The 24769-nt window shown below is 44.1% G+C and overlaps 1 pseudogene; it reads left to right on the top strand.

The window, feature by feature from the left end:
* Positions 1 to 862: 862 nt before the first annotated feature.
* Positions 863 to 24231, top strand: LOC133752819 (large ribosomal subunit protein uL30-like; annotated as a pseudogene).
* Positions 24232 to 24769: the final 538 nt, after the last annotated feature.

Genomic DNA, 24769 nt, shown 5'->3' with positions numbered 1-24769 from the left:
AGGCCAATCATTTATACAAAAACAAGTATGTGAACCCCTAAATACAAAAAGAAAATCACCAAACTAAAGCCAGCATGATATGTATAGTTACATAAACAGATATTTGGTGGTTAAATGGGTAGGCAGGTACATTTACAGACAGTATGAAATGGAAGTTGAGACAATGGACTCTAAAGCCAGAATGCTTTGAATTTCAGTCTTACCAATTATCTGTATCAATTTGAGGATGTAATGTAATCTCTCCATACCTTAGTTTTTCCAACTGTAAAATGGGCATAATAATAGTACTTATCTCAGAGGCTTGTCAGAGGCATCCGTCAGTTAATATGGGTAAACTCCCTCGCATGATGAGTGTGCAAGCAATGTCAGTTACCACTATTCGTTATTTTTTCTGTTTTGCTTTTTTTTTTTAATTGAAGGACATCCTATCCAAAGAGTGCCCATGGTTCATGGTTCCTTCCAAGATGCAACCAAAGTCAAGATTAAGGGCATCGTCCTCTAGATGACTGAATCTGTCCAAGAGCTCTGACACCAGCTGTAAGGAGTGTGCCCTTCTGCCAAGTCAGTGGGATCAGTTCTACAAGACTGCCCTCACCGCAGACCCCAGCTGCAAGATTGGGGTCCCCAGTACCCCTAGCATTTCAGAGCAGCTGACTAAAACTTCTGAGATACCCACCCATCCCCAGTTCTCTCAGGTTCAATACTACTTTAGAGTGACTCAAAGTGGAAGACAGCACTCCGCTTAGGATGGCAATCTTGCTACGGAGAAAGGATGCAAATTAGAACCAGAAAAAGGAAGACATGCGTGCGTTGAAATCCGAGAGAAGTTCCTAAACACAAAGCTTCTGGCATTCTCAGGAACATGTCGCCCTCCCGGCATCAAAGCGTGACAATACTCAGGCACTATGGCCTACCAGAGGAGCTCACCAGAGCCTTTGGTGACCTGCTTGTACGGAGACTTTCACATAATGCCTATGTAGCTGACCATTCATAGCCAACTCTTTCCAGAGCTCAGACGGATGGCTTTAGCGTCTGGCTTTAAAGCTCCTATTGTAAATCCCATGGTTAGATCCCCATTGCCATAGCCTCCAGGCAAACAAAGACATTCCTATCAGGTTGGACATTTCCAAGGCCCAGAGACCTTGGAGCTGAGGGCAAAAGCTAGACTTCTCTTGGGTGAAGTTAATTCTTTACTACAGAAATCCCAGATCCTTTTTTGTTCAGGTTGCACTTGCCCCCCTCCTGTGACAGATGGGTATAATGACGGGGCCCCTAGAAGCACATCTGCCCCTAACCCTTGGCAATGAGATGTTTGCTCCTATCAAAAGGTAATGTCTGTTCCTCCACTCCTTTGAATCTGACTTAGCCTTGTGACTTGTTTGGACCAGCTGAAGGTGTTGGAAGGGCATGGTGCAGTTTTTGAGACTAAAGCATAAAAGCCTACTCTGCTTCTTCCTCTGTCTTAGAACACTGCCTTGAGACTGCCATGCTGAAAAGAAACTGGTTTAGCTACTAGAGGAAGAGAGGGCACATGGAGGACAACCAAAGCATCCCACCCACAGCCGGCACCAAGGCCCCTGATGTTTGAGTGAAGCCAGTTCAGTTCCAGCTGAACTTGCAGCTTACCGCAACCTCATGAATGAGCCCAAGCAAAACTAGCAGAAGAGGGGCTGGTGCTGTGGCATAGCAGGTTAAGCTGACACCTGCTACACGGGCATCCCATATGGAGGCCCGTTCAAGCCCCGGCTGCTCCACTTGCAATCCAGCTCCCTGCTATGGCCTGGGAAAGCAGCAGAGGCTGGCCCTTGGGCCCCTGTACCCACGTGGGAGGCCTGGATGAAGCTCCTGGCTTTGGCCTGACCCAGCCCTGGCTATTGTGGCCACTTGGAGTGAACCAGCAGATGGAAGATCTCTCTCTCTCTCTCCCTCTCTCTCTCTCACCCTCCCTCCCTCCATCCCTCCCTCCCTCTCTTCATAAGTCTACCTTTCAAATAAATAAAATAAATTAAAAAAAAAACAAACAGCAGAAGAACCACCTAACTGGTTTACAAAGTCATGAGAAATAACAAACCATTGTTGTTTTCGGTTCCTAAGATCTGGAGTCATTTGTCATGAAGCAATAGGTAACTGATGGATCTTACAATGAATTGATGTTTCTATGGGAAAATCTGTCCAAATCTCTTTCTTCAAACATGAAAAGTTCTGCAACTAGAGTTGTTTCAAACTTTTAATGGAGTCCTGAGTGTAACACCATTGTGCATAATGTTTAGTCTGCAATTTAAAGTATTTCCTTAGGACAGCCTCCTTGGTCAAGGTGCGTATATGTTTCGAGAGCTCTTTCTGCATATTTCCAAATGACTTGCCAGACCCTTGTACTTAATGACATTGTCAGCAGCAGTGCTGAGGGCCGTGAGGGTGTGTAAGCAGCTCTGGCTTAAGTACCAGAAAAGCTATGGAAACTTGCCAGACAGTGCCGTGGTAAGGCTTCGCGTGCGCACGTCTGCCTCTCCTGCTCATCGGGCCAGCACCCTTGACAGCAGAAAGTCGAGCAGGTCAGGAGGCTTCGGCTGAGCGCTCCAGCCGGTGCCCTGGTGCAGAAAGGCATCTAGCACAGTGATTGGGAGAGAAGAATCTGGAGAGAGGCTCCCTGAGGTTACATCCCATACAAAGCATGATCTACTTTCAAGCTTCTTAACTTCCCCAAGCCTCAATTTTACTCATCTCAAAAACTGAAAATAATGAGAGTCCCTATGTCGCAGGTTTGTGAGGATCCAATGAAATGAGATAAATACATGTCAGTTGCTTAAAGCAGCGTGTGGCACTCTCTAAGTGTTGCTATCACTATTGGTCTATATTGTTTGGGAGCTTGTCACCACACAGATGGAACTTCAACAGCGAGGGCCATTTTCCTGTCTCCTGGCCATAAGAAATAGCAGTGGCGAACAACAGGAGATAGGTAAGACACCTCACTGGCTCAGGAAGCCCATGCTGAAAGGCTGCGTGGAATTCTGCCCTTTACACTGGCCTTCTTGAGTCAGGAGAGCGCATGCTCAGAGCCCTCACCCTCAGGGCTTGGTGGGGAGCAAGGCTGAACATTTGGTTTGAATTACTCGGGAAGGGAAATGGGATAAGGCAGATTGCTTTATGGGATAAGGACTCCTGCTTTTTCTCTCCCAGTCCTTTGCTCCTTCAGTTAGGCAGCTCCACTTTCTTTTGGCCAGATGGCTTGAGAGATAACAACTCCACTTCGCAGTTTCCCCGTCTTGGTATCCATGTCGGAGTCTCCGTGTTGCGGTGAGCAGCTCAGAGGTGGCCTCGTGTAGTTTCCAGAGCAGCCACTCTCCAGGCGAGTGTCTCAGCTGCAGATGATAGAAAGCCAACTGAGTCACTTGTGCAAAAGAGGATTCACCCAAAGGACACTGTGGATAGCTTCTAGAAGCCAAGAGGCAGACATCAGGACAGCTCCCACAGCCTCATTGATTGGGATGAAGTTCCTCAGATGCTCCCCCGTGCATCTGTTCTGTCTGCTTCTCTCTGTGCACCTGTGACATGTTCTCAGATGAGCTTTTCCCCAGAGATTAGGACCAAGGCCCTATCAGCTCTGGGTCTCACAGCCACTAAATTTCACCTCCTCAAAGGAAAGTCACTTCTTTCTCTCACTCTAATTAAAATGCTCCTTGAAGGATGCAAGGCCATCTCAGGTCACCAGCTGTCCACCACCACCCACCACCCTGAGTCCCGTCACCATGGCCAGGGGTCAAGTGAGCTTGGTCAGCAGCCACCAAAGGCTCATCACGGTGGGCAAGGAGGTGGAGCCTGTAGCAAGATGACAACTGTGTGGACCAAAGGGCATCTCCCAAGAAAGCAGAGTCTTACATCCAGAAGAAAGGAGGTGCTGGGCGAAAGGAACAAATAGGTGACCCTAAGGTTTCATTAAAGACAGAAATCTCAGTTTTGAGACCACCTACTGATCAGCAGGACTTCCACAGTTGTTTCTGATGAATATTCATAATATAGCAGGTCCTCGTTTTCACCAATATACGAGAAAATGTTTCCACATGAGTCATTTTCCTAGGTAACTGAACTTTATCCCCTTAAGTGCCAAAGCACTCTTGCTTTAGATCATTTCCTATGAGACCTCTCTAAAATATGTCAGAAATCATTTTTCCTGCTTTTATAAAAACCATCCTGAACAAAATTGAGCCATTATAGCAGTCCTCCCCCCGGCCCCCGCCGCGTCTGTGGTTTTGCTTTTTGCTGCTTTAGTGACCTGCTTGTCAACTGCAGCCTGAAAACACTTAGTGGAAAATTCCAGAAATAAACAATTTGTAGGTTTTAAGCCAGTTATCCTTCTGGGTAGTATGATGAATCATCCCTTTGTCCAGTGTGTCCACATATCCACGCCATATATGTCACCTAATTAGTAATTTAGTAGCTGTGTCAATTATGCGACTGCTTCTTTTTTAAACAAAATACTTACTTATTCGAAAGGCAGAGTTACAGAGAGGAGGGAGAGAGAGACAGAGATCTTCCATCTGCTGGCTCACTCCCTCAATGGTCGCAATCACCAGCGCTGGGTCAGGTGGAAATCAGGAGCCAGGAGTTTTTCTGGGCCTCACACATGGGTGGCAGGGGCTCAAGCACTTGGGTCATCCTCTGTTGCTTTCCCAGGTGCATTAGCAGGGAGCCGCATGTGAAGTGGAGCAGCCGGGTCTCAAATAGGCGCTTGTAAGGGATGCTAGCGTTGCAGGTGGCAGCTTTACCTACTCTACCACAGCGCCAGCCCCCAGATAGACTGTTTCAGTATCACAGCGGTTGTGTTGGAATAACCCTTATTTTACTTAATAATAGCCCCAAAGCACAAGAGTAGTGATGCAAAGGAGTCAACAGGGCATCAAACATGGAGGCTGATTAAATTTTGTGGCAATGCTGCAGGGTAGAAAGACAAAAGCATAGTGGATATACCATTTTCTATCATCCTTGGTTTCAGGCATCCCCTTGGAGTCTTGGGACACATAGCCTGCAGATAAAGGAGGACTACTGCTCTTATCCTACTGGGTATGAATGATGTCATCCTGGACTATTGAGGTATGTAGAGCTATGTGTCCCTTTGGCAAAGGCACCAGCCTGCACAGGTTTTGATTTCCAATGTCACTGCTAAATTTTGGTCACATGCTCTTGGACACTCTTTCCTACTGTTGTCACTGCCTATCTCAAGCAATGCTCCCCTTTAAGTGCCTCCTCCCTTTGGTTATTTGCTGATTCTAATCTACCTCACACTGGAAAATCAGATGACCAAAAATGTTACAATATCGTGTAAAATATTTGCAAATTCTGAAGCTAGAATTTGCAGCTCCGTGAAGAAATAGCCTCTGAGAAAACTGGGAAACTTGTCTGAATAAAATAGGAGAGCTCTTTAGCACTTACCCAAGCATTTCCAGACACTTGTCATTTTCTTTCCTATGTTCATATGTCTCTCAGTTCACAGATATATTCTAGATGGTTCAGTTACCTAAAATATGATTTCATAATAACTGAGCTATTTTTGCTTCAGATTATCTGTTTGCTAGATTATAATCTCTTCATTTTTAAGCATCATTTTGCCTGTGAGTCCTCACTCAGCTTTTTATTTATATTTTATCTTTTTAAAAGATTTACTTATTTGAAAGTCAAAAAGTGTCAGAGAAAGGGAGAGAGAGAGAGAAAGAGAGAACTATCTTCCAATTGCTGTTTCAATTCCCAAATGGCCACAAACACCAGGTCTGGGCCAGGCTGAAGCCAAGGGCCAGAAAATCCATCCAGGTCTCCCACGTGTGTAGTAAGGACCCAAGTACTTGAACCATCTCCCTCTGCCTTCAAGGCACATTAGCAGGAAGCTGGATGGGAAGTGAAACAACTTGGACTTGAACTCTGATATGAGATGTTGGCATGTACAAGCTGCATCACAACACCGGCCCTCAGCTTACTATTTTATTTATTTATTTATTTATTTATTTATTTATTTATAAATCAGAGTTATACAGAGGGAGGAGAGGCAGAGAGAGGTCTTTTGATGGTTCACTCTCCAATTGGCCGCAACGGCCGGAGCTGCGCTGATCCAAAGCCAGGAGCCAGGAGCTTCTTCCAGGTCTCCCACATGGGTGCAGGGGCCCAAGGACTTGGGCCATCTTCTACTGCTTTCCCAGGACATAGCAGAGAGCTGGATGGGAAGTGGAGCAGCCGGGTTTTGAACCGGCGCCATATGGAATGCTGGTGCTTCAGGCCAGGGTGTTAATCTGCTGTGCCACAGCACTGGCCCCCAGCTTACTATTTTAGATCTTTTGCAACAAGGGAAAATCTGGACCCCCTTTCCATATGTAAATGAATATGTAGGGTGGGGGTGGGGGTTGGACAGCATCCTGTCATGGAAGGAGGAAGTGACAGACAACTTCTACTGTGGATAAATCAGTATGAAAAAGGCTGTGATTTCAAACCGAACGGTGGGCAATGCTGGATCCTGGAAACTGACTGAGATGTCTCCTCAGGAAGAAGAAAGAATGTAACAAAGGCTAAGGTGGATCTGAATTCCGATACACAGAGCCTGCTTTTACGATAGATAAAAAGAGACAAACATCAGCCCACTTCTGTGCTGCTAGGGGAGTAGACGGAGACGGGCATGCCCTACATGCCCCAGATATGAAGACCTAGTGTGAAAACAAACTCTTCCCACGGAATTCTCTGGCTCTGTTTCCACCTGCCCAAACCACTGCCTAATTGGTTGATTCAGGATGAAACTTAACTTACTCTTTGGTCAAGTTTAGTAGTATTCCAGTTACTTTGTTGCATAATGAACTACCTAAAAATGTAATGCCTTGGGGCAGGCATTTGGCCTAGTGGTTAAGACATTTCACTTCTTAATATTGGAGTACGTGGGTTCAATACCCAGCTCTGGCTCCTGACTCCAGTTTCCTGCTAATGCAGACACAGTGACAGCCCCCAAGGGGTCAGTGTCCTGCCACCCACGTGGGGGACCTGGATTGAATTTTTGGTTTCACATCACCTGGCTGTCGCAGAAATTTGGGGAATGGATCAGCAGAAAGGAAAGCTCTCTCTCTCTTTCTTTCTGTGTGTGTGCTTCTTAACTAAATAAATGAATAAATAAACAAATAAATAATATTTTAGGAAAAACAGAATGGCCTAAAACAGCAGGATTCATTTCGCCCTCAAATCTGCAATCTGGCCAAGGCTCAGCAGGGACGGCTCACCTCTGCTCCACTCTCAGTCAGATTGGGGTGATTCAAAGGCCAGTTCCACTTCGGGGCTGGAGTCACCCAAGGTTTGCTTACTCACACATCTGAGTCTCAGGAAGACCCAAACAACAGGGCTGGGCAGGGGGGAGGGGAGCGGCAACAGCTGGAGCTCCTTGGCATGTCACTCTATCTCTAAGTGCTTTCTCCGTGCGGCCTGTCTGGTGCAGTGGCCTCTGGGAAGCCTCCAGAGTCCGAAGGCATGTCTCCCAAAAGAGTAAGAGCCTGGCAGAAGTTGTGTTGCCTTTTGTGACCCAGCATCAGCCGATTTTCAACATAACTCTACATTTTGTTCATTAGAAGCAATCATCCAAAGCCTGACCCAAGTTCAAGGGCAGAAAATAGACTCCATTTTGGTAATGGGGACTCCATCAGCCTGACGAGTGGACAACAGATATTTCTAGATTATGTTTCTTTTTAAAAAAATTATTTATTTATCTGAGAGGCAGAGTTATACAAAGAGAGAAGAAGAGACAGAGAGAAAAGTCTTCCACCAGCTGGCTCACTCCCCAAATGGCCACAATGGCTGGAGCTGGACCAATCTAAAGCCAGGAACCAGGAGCTTCTTCTGGGTCTCCCACATGGGTACAGGGGCCCAAGGACTTGGACCATCTTCTACTGCTTTCCCAGGCCATAGCAGAGAGCTAGATTGGAAGAGGAGCAGCCGGGACATGAACTAGCGCCCATATGGGGTGCAGGCGCCGTAGGCGGAGGATTAACCTACTGTACCACAGCACTGGCACAGTAGGGTAACAATAGTTAACAATAACATATTGTATATTTCTAAATAGCTAGAAGAAAGACTTGAATGTTCACACTACAAAGAAATCTTGAATATATGAAGTGATGGATGCTAATTATCCTAATTTGATCATTAAATGTATGCACTTATTATGCAAAATATTATATTGTACCCCATAAATGTGCACAATTATTGTGTCAATAAAACAAATATCTAATTTAAAAAGTTTTATTTACTTATTTATTTAAAAGGCAGAGTGACATCAAAAGAGAGGGAGCAAGCAAGCGAGAGAGATCTTCCATCTGCTGATTCATGTCTCAAATGCCCACAACAACTAGGGCTGGGCCAGGCCAAAGCCCAGAACTCAATCTGGGTCCCCCATATGGGTGACAGGGATCCAACTACTTGACCCATCACCTGCTGTCCTAGGGTATGCAGTAGCAGGAAACTGGATCAGAAGTGCAGAGTAGGCAGGACTGGAACTGGCACTCCAATATGCGATGCAGGAGTCCCACGAAGCATTGTAACTGCTGTAGCACCCGCCCCAGATTAAACCTCTTAATATGCTCATTCCACACCTAGTCCCACTCCCTCCTAACCATTCTAGCCAGCTACTAACTAATCCTTCCTGGCATCTTTCCCTATATGCAGCAAGATCTGTGAGCATGCTACTTTGGTGCTTGTTTTCGGATGAATCTGAAACAGAGGGAGAGAAAAGGAGACTGGGCTTAATTAGCAACTATCCTTCCCAGAGGCCAAGCCATGAGGAAGCTCTGCTGAGAGCAAGGTTGCTTTAGAGCAGGGCTGAGTTTCATCAGCCCAAGATCCCCAGAGCCAAGGCCCAGGCGGAAGCTGCTGTGCTGAAAATTTCAAAGAACCTAGCCTGAGTGAGGAAGTGAAAGTTCACCAAGTCACCAAGTGGCCCTTTCATATTCATTTACACTAATGCCATAGAGGTTGTTAAGAATAAGAGTAATCATGGCATTGTGGTACAGCAGATTAAACCGCCACCTGCAACACCATCATCTCATATGCGTGCTGGTTTGTGCCCTGGCTGCTCCACTTCCAATCCAGTCCCCCCTACTAATGTGCCTGGGAAAGCAGCAAAGATGGCCCAAGTGCTTGGGTCGCTGCCATTCATGTGGGAGACCTAGGTGGAGTTCCAGGCTCCTAGCTTCAGTCCGACCCAACCCCAACCATTGTGTCCATTTGGGAACTAAACCAGCAGATAGAAGATCTCTCTCTCTCTCTCTCTCTCTCTCTCTCTCTCTCTCTCCCTCCCTCCCTCCCTTCCTCCCTCCCTCCCTCTGTAATTCTGTCTTTCAAATAAATATTTTTTAAAGAAGAGTAATCATGATAGGCAAATGGTAGAAATTTTTATTCTCTATTTAATGGTAACAGAGGTCACTAACAAGTTCATCTCTAGGCGAGAAATTAGGACAATTTTTGAAAAGATGATTTCCTAGGCTGGGGAAGACTTGTAGCTACTTGCAATGGTAATATTCATTGATCAAAGTGAATCACCAGTGTTTCCATGAAGTTCTCTTGGGTATTAAGGCTGGGAGTAATTGTTCTCTTTACTCTCACAGCATGCTGATCACACCTTTATTTCCCATTTATTCTCTTGGTTGCTGTTTTGACTTAGTTCTTTTCATAGCCCTACCCTAGTCCTCACCCTCACCCCACAATCATGAACTCTGGAGCACTAAGGACCATTTTGTTGTAATTTTATTCCCTGAAGCACTTAACACAGTGCCTTGCATGTATAAGGGGACTTCAAAAAGTCAATGGGAAAATAGAATTAAAAGAGAAGTTTATTTTGGCACAAAACAATTTGAAATCTATGCATATTTTTTTCCATAATACACATTTCCCATAAATGTCTTAAAGTATCCTCATATATGTCTGTTGAGGAGGGAATATATGAAAACATTATACAGAAACTTCAACATAAAAAATGTGAACATACCAACATCACACTCATAAACACAAAGGCTATCTCTACTAACTAGGAGAAACTAAGAAAATAGAAAATAAAAGCACTTAATCTGGTTTTCAAATAGTCTGAAGAAATATTGCAGTAGCCTCCTCTATCCATTTTGATGAGCGTGAGCTTAGTATATCTTAGTGGGCCTGCATCAATATTTGCATCATTGTCATCAGCAGAAAATAGACTTTTAATATTTTATAGCAATTTTATGACCATCTCATTTGAAAATTGCATAAATATTATGAGAGACTCGTTGTTTTAATAAGCTAGATTTATGGAAGACATTTCGAGTATCAAATGAAGGGGAGCCTCATCACACTTCCACTGCAAATGACTTTTCATATTGCCAAGTCAATTATTATGGTTCTGAGACACTGAGCCCAGAAAAATCATTGCAAAGTCCGGAATGGGAATGCTTGATTTTTGTAAGATGTGAAGTGAATGGATGTCTTTACTTTGAATTATCATCAAAACCAAAGAGAGACAACCTATTAACTTTCTAAGGGAAGAGAACTCGAAGTCCAATGAAGTGAGGCTAATTCTTTGCCTCACGGGCAAGGAGCTGATTGCCCATGTGTAAAAGCCAATCATGGCTTCCATGAGAGGGACATGAGCAGAAGCATGACAGTTTGGCTTTTTTGAGGCAATGGGGCCCTGGCAGAATAATAGGGTAATGTGGAACAGAGAGGAAGAAGAAGATGGGCTTCTGCAGGGCCTAGATGCCAGTGACGGTCATTTGAGCTTAGTGCAGGTGGGGCACACTGCGTCTGTCCCCCTCTCCTAGATCCAGTGTGCCGGCTCTCTGACTTTCCATCTCACTCAATCACCATGTAAATAGAAGAATCCTACCCGCTCAAAGGCACAGAGACTTTTGCCCAAGGGGCCAGCACTCAATGAGGAAGGAAGAGGGCAAAGCACATGTCATTCCTCTCCATCCTTGGGTGGTGGACACTGAATGGTTGGAAAGGGGAAACTGGGAAGATCAGCCTGGATTTGAGGGGTGGCGCCACTGTAACTTGCATTGGCCGGCACCTCTCAGGGAAAGAAACAATGGTCACACTCCAGGCTTAAAACTCATAGGAATCCCAAAACTACTTCTTCCCCTCCCTGTTGATTTGAGGGTTCTTGCAGACCTCACCTACACCCTGATCTTTCTTTCTCTCGCTACCTCCCTCACAGTATCTGTCTTCTTTCTTTCTCCCTCCCTCCCCCACTTCCTTCCTTCCTTTCTTTAGATTTATTTATTTATTTGAGAGGCAGAGTTACAGACAGAGAAAGGGAGAGACAGAGAGAGAAAGAGAAGTCTTCCATCCACTGGTTCACTCCCCAACTGGCCGCAATGGCCGGAGCTGTGCCGATCCGAAGCCAGGAGCCAGGAGCTTCTTCCGGGTCTTCCAAGTGGGTGCAGGGGCCTAAGGACTTGGGCCATCCTCCACTGCTTTCCCAGGCCATAGCAGAGAGCTGGATGGGAAGTGGAGCTGCCGGGACTCAAACCGGAGCCCATATGGGATGCTGGCACTGCACGCGGCAGCTTTACCCGCTACGCCACTGTGCTGGCCTCTATTAGTATTTTTGTGACCACAAGGAAATACCTAAGGAAACTAACTTTATAAAGAGAAAGTGTTTGTTTGGCTCACAGTTTTGCTGATTCAAGTTCCAGATTGGGCAGCCCAGCTACTTGGGCCTCCGATGAGGGCAGTTGGATGGCAATGACAGAGCAATGCAGGAGAAGGATCAGATGGGGAACTGGGGAGCTGAGAGAGCAGTTGGGCCAATCTCAGGCTTTTATAAGCAACCCTCTTGCAAGAACCACCTCCCAAGGGCCCGCCCCCAGTGACCTAAAGGCCTCCCACTAGGTCCACCTCGTAAATAACATAACTGGATTAAGTTGCTACCCTCTTAGCATCATTAGCTTTTTTTTTTCTTTTCTTTTCTTTCTTTTTTTTTTTTTTTTTGACAGGCAGAGTTAGAGAGAGAGAGAGAGAGAGAGAGAGAGAAAGGTCTTCGTTTTCCATTGGTTCACCCCCAAATGGCTGCTATAGCCGGCACACTGCACCGATCTGAAGCCAGGAGCCAGGTGCTTCCTCCTGGTCTCCCATGCAGGTGCAGGGCCTAAGCACTTGGGCCATCCTCCACTGACTTCCCGGGCCACCGCAGAGAGCTGGACTGGAAGAGGAGCAACCGGGACAGAATCCGGCGCCCCGACTGAGACTAGAACCCAGGGTGCTAGCGCTGCAGGTGGAGGATTAGCCAAGTGAGCCTCGGCGCCGGCCAGCACCATTAGCTTTTGTCTTTGGGCTTAAATGTCTGCATGAATCTAAGGGCCAAATCATATTTGAACTATTGCACCTTCCTGGGCCCATCTCTGCCCATGCCATCTTTGTTCAGGGGCACAAGACAAACCTTAGCACCCCTAACCCCAAGCTCTTCCCAAAGCCCTAGAAACACATGTCCCCCACTGTGGTCAATACCTCCATTTATCACAACCACCTTTTCTTGAAAACTCAGAGCAAGTCCTTTGGGCAGTGACCTTTCCCCAACAATGTCCCCTGAGGGCCCCATTTGAGAAAGTCTGGTCTGGTCAATGATTTTCTTTTTGGTAATAGACAGTACCTTGTTACCTTTCCAAATGTGTTAGGCGTAGCTAAGTTTATACACTAGTCTAGATGACCTCATTGAGATCACATAGGCCACATCACTTCTGTCACCTAGTGCCAAATCATGACTAATTCACTGGTTCATGAAGAACCCTCGTGAAGATCAATCTTCACTGGTACAGAGCTTCAATGGCTACAAATACTCCATCCCATGGCTAGACCTCAACTATCATCCTGCTTTTGGACATCCTGGCTCTCCGGACTGCTTCCAACTTTCCATAAAATTTCCCTTTTTTAAATTAAAACAATCTTGGCAGTAGTATGGGATTTGGATTGAATGAGTAAGAGACTAAGCCCCTTAGCCAACTATTGCAATGGTTCAGAAGAAGGTCATGAGATCCTGAGTCCAGAGGGAGGCAGAGGAATAGAACAAAACAGCCCAAGCCAGATTTGCAAGAAAAATAAATAAAGTAAAATAAGGGTTATTTGGGGGTATTCAGATATCTGTTTCATGTCACAGTCACTGAACTGAGTTCTTAACTCCCTTTTCTTAATGACTTCTTTTAGATCAATTTTAGGTTCATAATAAAATTAAGAGAAAGGCACAGAGATTTGCCCCATACCCTCCTCCTCTACACACACACGCACGCACACACACACACAGAGCCCCCCTCATTGTCAACATCCTCCACCAGAGTGGCACATTTGTTACAATCAATGAACCTGCATCGACACACCATTGTCTTCCAAAGTCCACAGCTACATTCGAGTTCACTCTTGGTGTCGTGCCCTCTTGGAGTTTGGACAAATGTATAATGGCCCACGTCTATCATTATAGTATCATACAGAGTAGTTTCACTGTGCTCAGGATCCTCTGTGCTCTACTTTTTCATTCTTCCTTCCCTCACCCCTAGCAACCATTGAATCATTTAGTCTCAATAGTTTTGCCTTTTCTAGAATGTCAAGCTACAGTACGTAGCTTTTTCAAGATGGCGTCTTCCGCTTACTTATATGCATTTAAACTTCCTCTATTTCTTTTCATTTGACATGTCACGTCTTTTTAGCTTTGAATAATATTCCATCGTCTAGATGTCCCACACTTGGTTCATCCATTCACCTACTGAAGGAAATCTTGGTTGCTTCCAAGTTTTGGCAGTCGTAAATAAAACTGCTCAATCGTCTGGTGCAGGTTTCATGTGGACCTAAGTTTTCAACCATTTTGAGTAAACACCAAGGAGTGCAATTTTTGGATTATATGGCAAAAGTTTGTGCAGTTTTGTAAAAAATGCCAAACTACCTTCGAAAGTGGCTGAACCATTGTGCATTCCCACCAGGAACGAATGACAGCTTCTGTTCCTCCACATCCTTGCCAGCATTGGGTGTTGTTGGTGTTCTAGATTTTGATCATTCCAAAAGATATGCGATGGCATCTCATTGTTGTTTTAATTTGAATGTCCCTGATGCCATATGATCCGGAGCATCTTCTCAGATGCTTATTTGTCATTCTTAGTTCTTCTAAACCTGCCTTCTGCATAACACTCTGATTCCGAGCAGCTGTTCCCTCTCCATTTCTCTTTGAGCACACCAGTGACCCTCACAGGGCATTTGCTGTCAGTGGTTTGCACATTGCACATCTGGAGCGAAGAAAGAGCTGAAGAGCCCTGACTCTTCCGGGTCCCTTTGCCCTTGGGTGTTGGCCCTGAGGACGAGTAGCAGACCACACACCTCTGCTGGAAGTCAAAGGCTGCCGGGAGCAAAGGGTTCTCATTTCTAGAAAAAGTTTTCGTACTAGGTTGAAGAAAAGGACATTTAAATAATCAGAATTGTATGATTGTTCCAAACAGACTTTACGCTTACCAAGACAGAACTGAGAGTTTAGGTGTCTCAACTATTTTCCTTAAGAGACTATCTTCAAGTCTAAGCACTGAGAGTCAAGATTCTAGATTTTGGCTATGTTTGCTTCATTTTTCTAAGAGATCAATCTTTTTAAATTGAAATTGAGGTGTTGCTTCCTGATATTATACATATAGATGTATATATGTATACATATATACAGAAGGCAGGTTTAGATGTATACATATATACATATCTCTATATATAGATATTTAGAAAGAGAGACTTGACTACACTGGATGCCTATGCAAGATTCTAAAACGTGTCTTAACACCTTGCCAAGCAAATAACACAGCCTCATAGTAAATTCAGAAATCTGCTTTGCTCTCTTTTGGGTGAATGCTTCAGTCAAAACAGATTGCTTTTTTAATCATTCTAGAGTTTGGTTCCATCAGTGTCTCTCTTAGCTCTTCAGCCTTAAGACCCTCCCTCGAAGTAACAGTCATATACTGAAAAGGAAAAAACCATTCTTGCAGACTCCCAGGGCTTATTTTTCTGGGACAATTGTATTGCCTTCCTTCTGAGATTATTTGGGAAAAATGAATTGCCCCTCTTTGCACATGTCAGAGGGACCAAGAGTTCCCTCACTGGATGAGTGAGTTCTAAAGAAATATCCAGCTCCAAAAATCTATGGGTTTTTCACATCTACATTCAAGTTGTTTTGGAAGTAGATTTATTACCCAATAACAGAAGTAAATGCTGACTATTCCTTTTACGGCAGCCCTCCACTCCCTCAATTAGTCAAGAGCAGCTGCTTACTTCACACCGAAACCATCCTTAATATCCCAAATCCGAGGTAGTCAAAGCAAAGAAGAAACCAGGAAGATAACTAAAGCAACGTGGCTGACACTTAGACCAGAGAGAGTGATAAGAGGCCTTTTGATTAAGAAATAAGGAAGAGGGTATAAAAAAATTTAAGGGAACACACTGTATAATGAAATCCAAATGCTTTATTTTGGTCAGTGAAGTAGAAACAACGCTAAATCTAAGGGAACATTAAGTTTGCCACCTGGGCCTACAGGGCACGATGGCCCAAATGTCAGCAAGCTGAGCTGCCTTCCTTTGCCTGTGTGCTTCCGACAAGGGGTCCTGGACTCCAGCGTTGTGGCAGAGACGCCCTTTAGTTCTGACTGACTCAAGTCTGTGATGAGGCAGCGTTGCCACCAGTTCCTGTTGTTCCCTTCATATGGGCTTCTCGCTGAATGTCTTGACTTTCCCAGTTCCAGTGCTGCAGAGCAATGTGGCCTATGGAAAGGACGAGAGCTGGGAAACTTGGTCCAGCCCTCTCTGTAGTAGAACCCAAGAAGTAATCTCAAACACGTCTCATCGACTTTCTGAGCCTTGGTTTCCTCCATAGTAGAGTAAGAGGCTTGGTCTAGATGATTCTATAATTATTCCTTTCTCTTCCATACAGAAATCACTCTGAATTTACAGCTCAGGGTCGGTGAAGCAAATGAGAGTCTGACCTATTCAGAATAGCTCTCTGTTGGGACTGGAGCCCTTGTGGGTAAGAGAGAAGGACAGGTGTAGGCATTCAGCCTAAAGCACACGTGATACACCTGACAGGGTGTTAAAACTCATTCTGAGAATGGCCTTGGCAGAGTCCTGCTGGGCCTGAAATATCCCTACCAGTTTGGTGATAAGCATATTTTGTTTAAGCCCTGGGTTGGGCTCCAAAACCCTCTTTAATCCATCCTAATGGTCTTAAAAATCAGAGACAAGAGCCCCCACATGATTCCAGTGGTCAGAGCAGATACCCAGGCCAGTTGCAGGTAGACAAGAGACAACCTACAATGTTCCCTCCTGGTCTTAGTAATTCACAATTCCCCAACAGCATCTTTATCATAAGCAGCAGGAAACCTAGACTGAGCCATTTAACCACGGAAGGTATCATTTGCCAAGAGCTTACTCTGAACCAAGCACCACGCTGAGAACTTTACCAAGCTTAATTCTCATTGCAACCTGCTCACAGAGTACTGTTTTTTGTTTTTAACATTTATTTATTTATTTGAGAGGCAGAGTTATAGTCAGAGAGAGGGAGAGACAGAGAGAGAGAGAGGTCTTCCATCTGCTGGTTCACTCCCCAAATGGCCGCAACATCTGGAACTGCACCAATCCAAAGCCAGGAGCCAGCAGCCTCTTCCTGGTCTCCCACGTGGGTGCAGGGGCCCAAGCACTTGAGCCATCTTCCACTGCTTTCCCAGGCCATAGCAGAGAGCTGGATTGGAAGTGGAGCAGCCAGAACTGGAACTGGTGCTCATATGAGATGCTGCCGCTGCAGGCGGAGGCTTAACCTAGTATGCCACAGCGCCAGCCCCAGTACTGTCTTAATCCCCATAGTACAGATTGGGAAACTGAATGCGGCAAGGGTTGAGTAACCTGTCTAACATCAGACAACTGGTAAGTGGCAAAGCTGGGCTTCCAATCCTCAAAACCAGATGTTGGAGTCCACACTATAAAAGAATAACAGAGGGGCCGGCACTGTGGCTCCCTTGGTTAGTCCTCTGCCTGCGGCGCAGGCATCCCATATGCGTGCCAGGTTCTGGTCCCAGTTGCTCCTCTTCCAGGCCAGCTCTCTGCTGTGGCCCGGGAAGGCAGTGGAGTATGGCCCAAGTGCTTGGGCCCCTGTACCTGCATGGGAGACCAGGAGGAAGCATCTGGCTCCTGGCTTTGGATCGGCGTAGCTCTGGCTGTAGCGGCCATTTGGGGAATGAACCAACAGAAGGAAGACCTTTCTCTCTGTCTCTCTCTCTCTCACTGTCTAACTCTGCCTGTCAAAATAAAAAAAAATAACGGAAACAAAAAAAATCCTTGTATTTTGATATAATTTCATTCATCAAAGTGCAAGAAGAATATCAAGAATTCCACATACCCTGTATTCAGTTTCTCAATATGCTAAAATGTTGCCAAAATTTGCTTTATCCTTCTCTTGGTGTATAGATATATTACATACTTCAATACATACATGCATATATAAGGATACTTCCAAAGGCTTGTGGAAAAAAGAATTATAAATTTATTTTGATGTGAAAAAAATTTTGAAACTGGTGCATAGCTCTTTCATAGTACACATTTTCCATGAACTTCCTGCAAGTTCCTTTAAATATGCTTATGTGTATATAATATATATTACATATATATAATCATCTTTTTTCAAACCATTTAAGAATCGGTTGCAGACATGAATATTTCAGTGTGCATTTCCTTAAAAACAAGGAGATTGTCTTATCTCAACACAGTATAATTGTCACTGTGCTGCCAATTTACACTGAAACAAATCTGTTAGCAGAACGTCAGACCTTTTTTAGAGTCTACCCATTCTTCCAGTTATGTCTTACAGAAAAAAAAAAAAAATCCTGTGGTCCCTGATCAAATCCATCTCATGCAATCACCACATTATTTTAGTTTCTTTTAACTTTGAACATTCCCTTAGTCTTCCTTTGTCTTTCATGATCTTGACATGTTCGGATAACACAGGCCAGTTACGTTCTAGAATATCCTGAAAGTTGGTATAACGTTTCCTCTTGTTTAGGTCCAGATTATCCATCTGGGGCAAGGCTATCACAGAAGTGAGATTGTGTCTTTCTCCATGCAGCATGTAAGGAGATCTGTGATGTCAGTTTCTCCCATTACTGAAAATGTTCATTTTGATCACTTGATTCAGGTGGCATCTCTTTTTGCAATGATTCTAATACAGACAGAGCATACGTGCTTAACCTCTTCATTATTGAACTGCTTCTGATAGGCAACCAGTGTTGTGCTAGCCATTGAGGATACAGGATCCTTGAAGGAATTTTCCTGAGAGAAGGAGAGTACAATATTATTGAGAAGACAAGTATGTGATATATGACTTTAGCATCCATCCACAAATTGTTCTGTGAGTCCCACAGACAATGGAGGGTTACAGGAACTCGGTGGTATAAGTGACTTTTGAGGCCTAAGGGCTCCCGGAGGAGGAGGGGTTGAGCAGCTGCTCTTGCTAGGGAATGAGAAGGGAGAGGAGGTTTTGGCCTGCAGACACTTCAGGGCTGTGGAGAGCCATAACCAGGAGGTGGCAAGGGTTAGAAAGAGTCTGCGCACTGATTTAAGAGAGCCAGAACTGGGTATCATGGTCTCCTGGTCTCACATAACAGGACAATGGCAGTATGGATAGGGTGGCCAAAAGAAAGGGAGAATTTCAGGAGTCTTGGGAATTGGTGGAATGGGATCCGGGTCAGCACAGAACAATCAGACTAATTAACTCCTTAGCTCCTGGGCTCTCATTTTGCCAAATCCTAATAGCATCAAGTGGCCCCTTCATACCTGCTGTGGAAGAAGTGTTTATGGTATTTCCAATGCCAAGGTTAAGGACATTTGGCAAGAGCAGGGGTTCCCTGCAGAGGAATCACATGAGCTAAGGTAGGAAAGAGACATGGGGGTTGATTGGGAGAGATTCTCGTGCTCCATTTGGGAATTAATTTGCAGGTCCTAATTTGGGGACTCCACCCCATATCCACACAATAAAGCAAAAGAGTGAGAGTTTGAAAATTCTCTCTCATTTCCCCAACTACTCCTAAACTCAAATGAGAACGCTGCAGAACAGCATTTTCACCTGTTTCTGTAGTGAGACTAGGAACTGACAGTTCTCTGAAGGACCCTTTGCCTCTAATCTGGTTCAGAATGAAAGTGCTCTCATTAAATGGAGACCTCATTACCTTCTGCTCTAATCTGCAACACAATCATAATGCAGTGATTACCTTGAATCATTATTGCACAGACTTCCACCCACTTATTATTACATGTCTCTGTACTTTAATTATGTTTCAATGAATATAATTCCATACCCTTCAATACTTAAATAATATTCACTTTAAATATAACTGCGTGCCCATAATTCTCTGTAAGTGTAAATGCTTGCACGGCAAATAATAAAAAGTGAGAACTGCTCTGGAGGCTGAAACAAACGAAGCCATCCCTAAGAGAAATCAGTTAGCATTTAAATAGAATCTTAAAACATTGAAATTTGTTGCCAATTCATTTTTCAAAACACATTTTAAGAGGGTGAGTTTTGCAGCATACACACACACACACACACATTTTTAGAAGGAAGCAGCAATTCTCTAGAGGCTTTTGTTGCCTACTAACACTCCACCAGGGACTTTTCTCTGGTGTGGAATTGATTTTTTAAAAGAAAAACTGCACTGAGATTTTTTTTTAATTTTATTTACTTATGTATTTATTTTCAGCCATACACTGGCTCTGGGAGAAATTACCCAGAAAGTTTGATAGGTCAAAGGGAAATCTCAGAGTCAACAAGCAAGTAATGAGCACAAAGTCCTTCTACCTGCTCCACCTTCGGTGTGTGTGTCCTTATTGCCCAGGAAAAAGAGAGGCCTTAGAGTTCCTATCGTCTCAGTCTGCAGTCTTCGGAAGCCCTATACTCTCTCATTTCTGCCTTGATAGGTCTCAGAGGAGACTGGTTTTGGAGAGTTTTTGCATTCCATTGTACTTACTAGTATAGCTACAACATGAGTGCGTATGCTTTGGTTGATATTTATTTGAAACATATGGTCGATAATAGCTTGGACTGAAAAGTAATCATTTGTGATAAATTAATTCATGACCTCATGCCACAGGACAATGATCCCAAACAGCTAGAAAAATGGCAATCCTGCCCTTTCATTTCTAGTCTCTGATTTTAAAAAATAGTGTATGAATTAGAGACCCCGGGCATAGGCTTGTTAAGAGGAGAGAGAACTAAAACAGAAAGCCATTTTGATCATCTTTGATTAGGAATAAACACAGAGCAGGTTTTCCAAACCTTCAGGCAAGGTAAACCCTTCAAGTTCAATTTTGGTTCCCTATTGTGAACTATTCAAAACTCATTGTCCAGGAAGAGTGCCCTGCCATTATCTCTGCTGGAAAGAATCAATGCTATTAAAATAACAATTCTTCTGGAGAAGCAGATCTGCAAAGCTGGCCACTCTACATGTCCCTGGAATAAGTCAAGTCATTTTACAAACTGGTTACTAGAGTTTTATCTCAAAAGAAAGGAAATAGAAGCAGCAAAAACAGTGCCAAACGGGGTGGTTATGTAAGAGGTAAAGAGATTGAACTGGTTTTTAGTTTTTGTGCTAAACCAGAAGTTGTCTGTTCTCTCATGAGTGCATTTGGCATGATAATAACTAACTTAACTTAGCCAGATACAGTAACATTTCAAATATATGTGATATTTTAAAAGAAAGAAGCTTCTAAGTGTAGCCTATAATGACACAATGCATTAATCACCCAGTGACTGTCGTGGGAAACTGCAACAGGGGTCCCCAGGTTCTTGTCTCCACATGAGAAAAGAATGCAAAGCAGAGACATAAAGGTGTATAGGAAAGCAGGAGTTATTTAAAGAGGAAGTACACACTCAGGCATCCATGCAGGCAGCATCTCTCCGTGAGAGTGGAGGCTGCTGCTACTGCTGCTCCACCCACTCAAGCTAGGATAGCCTCTTTATTGGGTAGAGGGTGGCTCCCTAATTGAATATACAAAGGAGGAGAGTGTGGGTGGGGCTTCAGCACAGGTGGTATTGCAGCATCTCCATGTGGAACTCAGCATACACGTGGTCATGCTGGGGTCTTGTGCATGATGGGGGAGTGAGGCTCAGGTGCATGATGGGGAAGTGGGTGTGCCAAGACTACAGCCACGTTGGGTTGATAGGGAAGGGGGTGAGATTTTAGCAGTACAGGCCTCTGGCAAGGAGACTACTGGCAATCTCTTAAGTCCTTTGATCACTAACTAGCTCCCTGCCTAGCCCATATGTGCTCTGCATGGTTCTCTATCCATGTTAACCAGTTAGCTATGGTTCCTTTTTCATGGAAATTCTTCTAATGGATTGATCCATTGCTCTATCAAGATAGTTGAGCCTGCAGTGTTATTGCACACTGGATCCACTTCAGTACCTTGACTTTCACTTCAAGGAGAAGATGTAGAAAACTGGCAATCATGGGTCAATGTAAAACTCAAAGACAAGGTTTACCACTTTGGGAATGACAGTATGGAAGGTTCTACAGACCCTTTCTCAGAGAAACAGGTGCAACTTATTTTTTTAAACTGTCACTCAAAGCCTCTGAAAATGGTCCCAAGGGCTGTATAGCAAATGAAGAAACATTTATTCAATAAAATCTACTAAAACTTGGTAAGGACAAAGAGAATCTGTGGTATCTGGAGCAAGATCTTCTCCCGTCCTGCAACCCAGCTCAGGAAGACAGGGACTCCACCCCAGACAGCTGTAGCCAAGTATGCCCCCCCAGCTCTTAGTAAGAGGTCTAGCTTCCTGTGAGCATTTCTCATCCTGTCTTCAGCTTCCCGCCACTGAGGTTACGTTCCAAATGACTATAGCCAAGAGCCTGGGAATTCCATCTTCTGCCAGCCCCCTTTTGTGGAATGGAGGTTATGCTTTGGGGGTAACACCACTGAGAATACTGGGAATCTGGATTTCCCTTTCAGCTTGTAAGGTAGAGGTCTCACGTGGCGTGAGTACCTGGGACTGCTGCCCTCCCAATGCTTAGCCACTCGGGGTTTCATTCAGGGAGAAACTTATCACTGTTCCCACCCACAGTCCCAGAGTCATGGCTCAGAAATTGTGCCGTGGGGGAAGAAACAGGCTGTGAAACAGAATTCTGGATCTCTTCTCAAAGAAAGATCACTTCCTTTGTAGCAGAGTATAGAGAAGTTCAACCCTAAAGGCACTGCCAAAAATAGTGGAAGTTGTGGTGAAAAGCAGTTGAGAGGACATTGATAGAGTCATTGGAAATGTAGGCAAAATTGTAGGCAGGGGGTTAACCCGCCATCTGAAACACTGGCATCCCATATGGGTGCCTGTTCAAGTCCTGGCTGCTCCACTTCCAATCCAGTTCTCTGCTAATGGCCTGGGAAAAGCAACAGAGGTAGCCCAAGTGTTTGGTCCCCTGCCACCCATGTGCAAGACCTGGATGAAGCTGGCTCCTTGCTTAGGCTTGGCTCAGCACTGGTCACTGTGGCCATCTGGGAAGTGAGTCTTTCTCTCTCTCTCCTTCTCTCTCTCTCCCTCCTTTCCTCCCTCCCTCTCTTTCTGTAACTCTGACTTTCAAATAAATAAATTTTTAAATCTTTTAATGTTCTGATGCTTTTTTTTTTGGACAGGCAGAGTGGATAGTGAGAGAGAGACAGAGAGAAAGGTCTTCCTTTTTGCTGTTGGTTCACCCTCCAATGGCCACTGCGGCCGGCACATCGAAATTTTTAAATCTTAAAAAACGTCCAACATCACCTTGATATCAAAACCAGACAAGGACACAACAAGAAAAGTACAGGCCAATATCCTAGATGAGCATAGTTGTGAAAATTCTCAACAAAATACTAGCAAATCAAATCCAACAGCATATTAAGAAGTTTTTCTCCAATTTTGAGTGGGATTCATTCCAGGAATGCACAGGTATGCAAATCAATAAATGTGATATAACACAGCAACAGAATGAAGGGCAAAAATAATATGATCATCTTAATAGATACAAAAAAAGGAATTGATAAAAGCCAACATACTTTCATGATAAAAACTCTAAACAAACTAGGGATAGAAGGAACATACCTCAACATAATAAAGACCATATATAGCAGACTAACAGCTAACATCATACTGAATGGGGAAGGGGAAGACTTTCTCTATAATCTGGAATAAGACATAGTTGTCATCTTTCACTGCTTCTATTCAACACAGTATTAGAAATATCAGCCAGAGTAATCAAGCAGGAGACAAAAATAAAGGGCATCCACATGATCACTGTTTGCAGATGACATGCTCTTACATATAGAAAACCCAAAGACTCCATCAAAAATCTATTAGAACTAAAAAAATAAATTCAGCAAAGTTTCAGGATATGAAGTCAGTATACAGAAATCAGCCATGTTGGCTCTTCTCCAGCTGTAATCATGGAGGGTTCTGAAGAGGAAAAAAAGGCAGGTTCCTGATGTGCCAGAAATCCTTACCAAAAAGGGGAGGAATTTCTGCTGAAGATCAAGAGCCCAAGAAAGAAATTTACCCAAAATATGCTTCAAAAGCAAGAAGGAAGCTGATCTATGAAAAAGCTGAGCATTATCACAAGGCATATAGGTACACGTACGGAACTGAAATTCAAATGGCGAGGAAGGCGAGAAAAGCTGGCAACATCTATGCACCTGCAGAGCCCAAACTAGCATTTGTCATCAGGATCCGCAGTATCAACGGTCTGAGCTCCAAAGTCCTAAGCGTGTTGCAGTCTCTTCACCTTTGCCATCTTTTCAACAACACTTTTGTTGAGCTCAATAAGACTTCGACTCACATGCCAAGGACTGTGGGAACATGTATTGCCTGGAGGTACCTGAATCTGAAGGCAGTAAATGAACTAATGTACAGGGATGGTTATGGCAAAATCAGTAAGAAGTGAGTTGCCTTGACAGACAACGCTCTTATTGCCCAATCTCTTAGTAAATATGTTATCATGTGCATGGAGGACCTGATTCATGAGATCCATACTGTTGGAAGACACATCAGAGATCCAATAACTTCCTGGGGCCCTTCACGTTCTTTTCCACACAGGGGATGAAGGAAGAGGACCACCTGTTTTGTAGTGGGTGAAGATAGGGGCAATAAGGGAAAACCAGATCAGCAGGCTGATTAGAAGGATGAGTCAACACATCTACCACGGTGTTTTTATAATCTGGTCGGGTAATAAGCAGTGACCAGTCTCAGATTGAAACATGTTGTCGCATTGGTGCCTTTTCTTAGCCTGTCTGCCTCCCCTTAACTATTGTGGCAAATCTTGATGTGTGATAACGTGACACCAAAACAACAACCTGTCACATGCAAAAGCAGGGACCAGTTTGTGTCTTGTGAAAAACATCTTATGGATTTGTAAAAGATTTTTTGCCAGGAAAAAAGAAATCTTTTTTTTTTCATCTTTGAATTTTTCTGAGTCAAACTGTGCTTAGTTGAAGAAAGCCTGTTTGATGGGCATTTGTGCATGATTTGTAGGTAAGGCGATAAAAGTTTCATTTAGCAAAAAATAAATGTACCTGTTGAATTTCCATCTCAGGCTTTGATTTACCAGTAAACTATTGTGTAAATGTGCTGTTTTCTTTTATCGTTCCATTTTTATGTTCTTGTTTTGCATCTTTTGTCCATATTTAGGTGAGTTACTGGTAATTCAATTACCTATTGCAGATCTTATGAAGGAAGAATGAAGTTTGTGCCCACATATGCAAATTATTTTGGAGCATT

This window comes from Lepus europaeus, chromosome X, assembly GCF_033115175.1.
Source record: "Lepus europaeus isolate LE1 chromosome X, mLepTim1.pri, whole genome shotgun sequence".
Classification (NCBI taxonomy): domain Eukaryota; kingdom Metazoa; phylum Chordata; class Mammalia; order Lagomorpha; family Leporidae; genus Lepus; species Lepus europaeus.
The sequence above is the reverse complement of the archived record's forward strand: the minus strand, read 5'-3'. Positions and strand labels throughout refer to the sequence as shown.